This window comes from Chiloscyllium plagiosum, unplaced genomic scaffold (genome assembly GCF_004010195.1).
Source record: "Chiloscyllium plagiosum isolate BGI_BamShark_2017 unplaced genomic scaffold, ASM401019v2 scaf_1558, whole genome shotgun sequence".
NCBI classification, from domain to species: domain Eukaryota; kingdom Metazoa; phylum Chordata; class Chondrichthyes; order Orectolobiformes; family Hemiscylliidae; genus Chiloscyllium; species Chiloscyllium plagiosum.
The window spans coordinates 5,678-12,553 of record NW_025214383.1 but is presented as its reverse complement, the minus strand read 5'-3'; the positions used below and the strand labels follow the sequence as shown (position 1 = coordinate 12,553).

The 6,876-nt window shown below is 44.9% G+C and overlaps 1 long non-coding RNA gene across 1 annotated transcript in view; it reads right to left on the bottom strand.

Moving 5' to 3' along the window:
• The window catches only part of LOC122547874, an 11,150-nt gene extending 4,487 nt beyond the window's left edge, over nucleotides 1–6,663 (bottom strand). The window contains exons 1-2 of the long non-coding RNA XR_006311110.1: nucleotides 6,457–6,663; nucleotides 4,327–4,439 (exon numbers count right to left, since the gene is read on the bottom strand). This is a non-coding gene — a long non-coding RNA (uncharacterized LOC122547874). The remainder of the gene's footprint in view (nucleotides 1–4,326; nucleotides 4,440–6,456) is intronic.
• Nucleotides 6,664–6,876: the final 213 nt, after the last annotated feature.

Here is a 6,876-nt window from a genome sequence, read left to right as displayed (position 1 = left end):
TGAGAGAGAGGGCTCATCCCTGTTTCTCCTGATGTCAGACAATAACAACAACTACCTGCATTGTATGGAGCCTTTCACATTGACAAATCTCCTAAAATGCTTCACGAATGATGAAACGTTGATTAAAGAGAACGATTTTTAGATACATCTTTAAGGCGGAGAGAGGGGGTTAGGGAGGATATTCCAAAGGTTTGTGTCCTCGGCAGCTCCAATCGTGGAGTGATATAGGTGGGCAACAGCTTACAATGGAGACAGTTAGTCGCTAACCATAGGTTAACAACCTCATGTCGTAGTCCCCTACCCAACCCACCAGGCCTTGTTCTCACAGCCTGCCATTACACACTACCTATGGTTAGCCACTAACAGTCTCCACTAACAGATAGTCACCCTCCCCCAGCCAGATAATTTTCCTTATCCAACCGTTCTTCTCACTCTATCCCCACCTATCCTTTACTCCTTTTATCTTCCCCCCACACTAACTTCTGCACATAAACTGACTTTTTTTCTCAGTAACATCTGTCCTGAGGAAGGGACACTGGGTCTGAAACTTTAACCATGATTTTTCATCACAGATACTGCCAGAACTGCTGAGCTTTTCCAGAACGTCCTGGTTGTTGTTTCTGATTTACATCTTCTGCAGTTCTTTTGGTTTTAATTTACCGGGAGTTTGTAATTTAGGTCCAACAGCCTCTATCCCAGTCTCTGCTGTCTCTCCCAACCCCAAACAGTGACACTGCACCGGCACAGCTCATGGACAGGTGTTGTCTTGCTGGCCACACCCCTCATTCAATCCCATTGGCTGCAGGACCACACAGACTCTCCTCCCATTTGTCTGGAGCTGCCGTCAATCAGCCGGGCCCCATTGTGATGAGAGTGGAGGGCTAATCCCTCTCTCTGCCCTGGGATGAGCTTCATCATTCACAGTGAATGGGACAGTATCACAGAACACAGGGGCTGGGGGGATATTCAGCCCATTGGGACTGTATTCTCTCCCTCTGGAGATGCTGCAAGTCTGTCCCAAGTCCCCTCCCATGTGCCCACAGCCCCCCAAATCTTTCCTTAAAAAGTAAAATTCCAAGTCTGTTTCAGAATACCTGCTGAATCTGTGTCGTTCAGACTGTTCCAGATGCTCAGAACTCACTGAGTAAAATAGTGTTCACATTTTCACCTTGTATTATTTGCCAATTACTTGAAAGTAGTTACTAAAAATTGTGACAGTGTTAACAATCCCTCTCTCTCTCACTTCAAATTCAAGTTCTTGGAACCTAATCTGCACCAGATCGAAATCACTGCTTCACCTTCTCAGCTCCAAGAATAATTATCTGTGCTTCAGCTAGCTCTCCACAAAATAGAGGAATGCATCTTAATATATTACGATCAAAGAAACAGACCTTCGGTCCAATTTGTCCATGCCAACAAGGAATCCTAAACTAATGGATACCCATTTAGCATCTATTGGCCGGTATCCATCAAAACCCTTCCTATTCATGTACCCAATTGGGAGCTTTTAAATGTTGTGATTTTATCACCCTCCACTACTTCATCTGGTAGCCCCTCCCATACACACACCACACTCAGCTTGAAAACGTTGCCACTTAGATCTGTTTTAAATCTTTGCCCTCTCAACTTAAACCCAGGTGCTCTAGTTTTGGACCCACCTAACCTGAGGAAATAGGACCCTGGCTGCTCACCTTATCCACGCCCCTCATGAATTTATAAATCTCCATGAAGTCACCTCTCAGTCTTTGACTCTCCAGGGGAAATAGACCCGCCTATTCAGCCTCCCCCGTAGCCCAAATCCTCCAATCCTGGCAACGTTTTTGTAAATCTTGTCCAAACCTTTTCAAGTTTCACAACATCCTTCCCAGAACAGGGAAATTCAAACTGAAAACAGAATTCCAGAAGTGGCTTAATCAACGTCCTGTCCAGCCACAAGATGACATCCCAGCTTTTGTATTCAATACATTGACCAATAACGGAGAGCATTAATGGAGTCCCATTGCCAGCGGTTCACCCTTATCCCTCTAAAGTCTTCCTCTTCATGTACCCAATCAAATGCCTTTTAAATGCTGCAATTGTACTATCCTCCACCCCTTCCTCTGGCAGTTCATTCCATACTTGCAATGCCCTCAACATGAATAAGATGCTCCTTAGATCCCTTTTAAATCTTTCCCCTCTCACCTTAAGCCTGTACCCTCCAGTTCTGGACCCACCGAACTTGGGAGAAAGTCCCTGACTGCTCACCTTATCCATGCCCTTCATGATTTTATAAGATCACCTCTCAGCCTCCAACTCTCCAGGGGAAATAGTCCCAGCCTATTCAGCCTTTCCCAATAGCTCAAAACGTCCAACCCTGGTAAAATCCTGGCAAATGTTTTCTGAACCCTTTCAAGTTTCTCAACATTATTCCATGAACAGGGAGATTGGAACTGAAAACAGAATTCCAGAATGGCCTTAATCAGCGCCCTATCCAGCCACAATATGACGTCACAACAGCTGATTTCAATGCATTGACCAATAACGGGGAGCGTAACAAATGCTGCATTCACTCCCCTGCCTACCTGTGACTCTTCTTTCAAGGAACAAGGAACCTGCACTCCAAGGTCTCTTTGTTCAGCAATGTTCCCCAGGACTTTGCCATTAAGTGTATAAGTCCTGCCCTGATTTGCCTTTCCAAAATACAACTCACATTTATCTAAATTGAACTCCGCCTGCCATTCCTTGCTCCAATGGCCCATCAGATCAAGATCCTGTTGTATTCTGAACTAACCTTCTTCACTGTCCACTACACATCCAATTTTGGTGTCTTCTGTAAACCTACAAACCATACCTCATATATTCACATCCAAGTCATTTATTTAAGGGCCCAATATCCATTCTTGCAGCACATTGCTGCTCACAGGCCTCCAGTCCGCAGAGCAACCATCCATCATCCTCTGTCTCCAACCTTTAAGGTAGTTTTGTAATGGCTTGCTCTCCCTGCTTTCCATGTTATCTAACCCTGCTAACCAGTCTGCTTTGTGGACCCTTGTTGAATGTCCATATAAACAACATTCACCGCCTGGACTAATCAATTTTCTTTGTCACTTCAAAACATTCACTCAAGTTAGTGAGACATAATTGTGCATGTACAAAGCCACATTGACTGTCCCTGATCATTCCTTACCTTTCCTAATAGATGGATATCCTGTCCCTCAGAATCCCTTCCAACAACTTGCCTGCCACTGACTTCAGGTTCACTGTTTTCTTGCTCCATGGCCTCTCCTTACCACTTTTTTTAAAATAATGGCACCTCACCTGTCGCTATCAACGATACAAATACCTCAGGAGAGGCCCAACAATCCCTAGATTTCCAGAAAGTTCCAGGATACACCTGATCAGGTTCCAGGGCTTTATCCACCTTGATGCGATTTAAGACATCCAGTACCACCTCCTCTGTAACATGGACACTTTTCAAGTTATCACTGTTTATTTCTCCAAACTCTCGAGCTTCCATATACTTCTCCAGTAAAAATGAAGTGAAATATTTGCATATCTTTCGCACCCCCTGTGGTTCCATAGACAGCCTTGTTGACCTTTAAGGGGTCCTATTCGCTGGTCCAGTTAATCTTTTGTCTGTGATATATTTGTTTAATCTCTTTGGATTCTATGCCAGGACATCCCAGAAAGGCTTACTTCAAGGACCATAATTTTCCTCTGACTTGATCAACAATGCCCTCCAACACATACCCTCTACTTCCCGCACCTCCGCCTTTACCCCATCCCTCCAGCCACAATAAAGAATATAACCCTGCGGTCTTCACCTTCCACCCCATTAATCTCCAGATACAGTGCATTAAAATCTGTTATTTCTGCTATCTAAAGTCAGACCCCACCACGAGAGACATATTTCCCTCCCCAACCCTATCTGTGTTCCGCAGAGACCATTCCCTCTGCACCTCCCATGTTCAGTCCACAGGCAGTCGCCTGAGGCTGGAATCAAACCCAGGTCCCTGGTGCTGAGGAAGCAGCGTTAACCACTGAGCCACAATACTGTGGGTTCTTTGGTGCTGATGCGCTGCCCCACTGATAACTCAGTCACTCACCTGCCTCATTTCCTAAGTGGCAGTGATGACGGAGTGAAATTATCGCTAGACAGTTAATCCAGAGACCCAGAAAACATTCTGGGGACCCGTGCTTGAATCCCATCATGGCAGATTTTGGAACGTGAATTCAATAAATATCTGGAAAAAATAATCTAGTGACGACAAGGAATCCATTGTCAATTGTTGGAAAAACCAATGTGGTTCACTAATGACCTTTAGGGAAGGAAAATGCCATCCTTACCTGGTCTGGTCTGCATGGTCTGGACTCAAGATCTATAGCAAGGTGGTTGACTCTTAACTGCCCTCTAGGTAAACGCAGCAATAAATGCTGGCCGAGCCAGTGACAGCCTCATCCTATGAATGAATAAAGAAAACAGGTCAGGTTTTGTTCCTTCTCTAGTAGGTACATCCTACAAACTGAATCTGAAATGTTCTCGTACACACTGAACAAATACCTTCCCATCCAAGCCCTTGACACTACAGCACTCCGAGGCCATGTTGTTAAAGTTAAAAACCCTTATCATTGCATTCATATTATTCTTACAGATAACTGAGGTCTCCTGGTAAAATTGTGCATCAATTCCTCACTGACTATTAGGAGAGAGTCTAAATTACAATCCCAGTAAGATGGCCATCCCTTTGTTATTTCTCAGTACCAACCAAATAACTTGCCTGGATGTACTCCCAGGAATATCCTCCCGAAGCCCAGCCAGAATGTTATCCCTAATCAAAAACACCTCTCTCCCTGCTCTGTTGGCTTCTTTCTATCTTTGCTATAGCATCTATACCTGGGACATTAAGCTGCTAGTCCTATCCATCCCTGAGTGATGCCTCTGTAATTGCTTTAATATCCCAGTGCCATGTTCAAAACCATACCCTGACCCCACCTTCCTGACCGGTCAGGTCTCTTGCACTGAAATAAATGCAGTGCAACTGGTCCGTCGCACCTCATTCTGTGACTTGCTCTTGCCTGCCTTGACAGTCTGACTGGTGAACAGTACCAGCCTCAGACTCACCTCTTTTCTCACTATCTCTTTAGGATTACCCTGACTCCCTCACAGGTTTAATGCCTCCCGAGTGGCACTAGCAAATCTCCCTACTCGTCAGGACCCCATGCTTTCACCTTCCTATGCCATTGGTACCAATGTACAATGACCTCCCACTGGTTATTTTCCCTTTTGAGAATATTCTGCTCCCTCTGTGAGACATCCTTGACACTGGCACCAGGGCAGCACCAACCCATTCTGATGTCTCACTGTCAGCTGCAGAAATGGCAGACTGTGCCCCTGACTGGCGAGTCCCCTATCACCATCGATCGTGTGGAACTGGATACACCTCACATTTTGTTAGAAGCCAGTCTCAGTACCAGTAACTTGACTGTCAGTGCTACATTCCCCTGAAAGTCTATTACCAACTACATTTTCCAAAACAGTATATTTGTCTGAGATGGGGATAGCCACGAGAGACTCCTGCAGTACCGACCTACCCCTCCTAGCTTTTCTGGCAGTAACCCATCTACCTGACTGTATCTGCAGTACTCTGCATTCCTGAGACTGCCACCTATAACACCCCCCGGCTCCTGTCAATTCCTCACTGCCTTTAATCACTCCTCCACCAATCCATGCGATCCAACAGGATTTGCAATCACACTTCCTGCAGACAATCATCAGGATCATTGAAACTCTCCCTAATCTCCCACATCCGACAGGAACAGCACACCACTCTACAACAGGCCATCCCTCCGCCTTAACAACCTACAGACCAAGACAAAGACACAGTCTTACTGCTCGGAAAATACTGCCAGACAATAACTTAATTCTTACGTTTCATATCTTAAACATTTAATCAAGAGACCGTAAGACATTAAAAAGAAATCCTCACCTTACTCAGGATTGTAGATTTAATAAAATAAAACCGACTAAGATTGATATTGAAGAGACTGAAACTCACTGAGCTGATCCCCGGCTCGGAGTACTTCCAAGGGTAAGGTCTCTCGGTGGGCAGCTGTGAAATATCTCTGTTTCTCTTCTCTGCCCACTCCATTTCCAGAGAGGTTTTTAAATTCACAGCAAGTCAGCTCAGAGGGGTCACTCTTGGTTTTATTCACTGGGGGTTGTCTTTGCTGCCCAGATCAGTATTTATTGGCTACCTTTACCGCCTCCCTGAAATGCTGCAGTCCATGTACACCACAGTGATGTTTGGACAACAACCCCCCTCTGGCCATACAACCCTCCCTGTCTCTGTAATCCCCCTCCGGCTTCAGAAATTACATGTCCGTGGCATAAGATTTTTATTTGGATTCATTTTTGTTTAATAAACTCTCCCAAAAAAGTGAAATATTTTGCCCCCAAACAAATTTCTGTTGATTGACCTTTTGGAGAGGCTGACACATGGACGTTGCAGTATTTTATCTCACATTGTACACCTAGAATGATGGAACTTTCTTTGAAACATTGCTAAAGAGGGAGGCAATGGCTTAATGGTATTCCTGCCAGATGAGTGATATGTACAGTGTTCCGAGGATTAGGGTTAGAATCCCAACATGGCTGATGGCAGCATCGGAATTCAATACAATCTAGAACGAAAAGGCGAATGATGACCATGATTGTTGATTGTTAGAAAACCCATCTGGTTCACTAATGTCCTGTAGGGAAGGAAACGGTCATCCTCACCTGATCTGGCCAACATGTGACTCTAGACCCACAGCAATGTGGTTAACTCTCAACTGCCCTCAGGAAAAATACTTTACAAACTGTAAACAAATACTCCGCAGGTATCACTTAAAAACTGG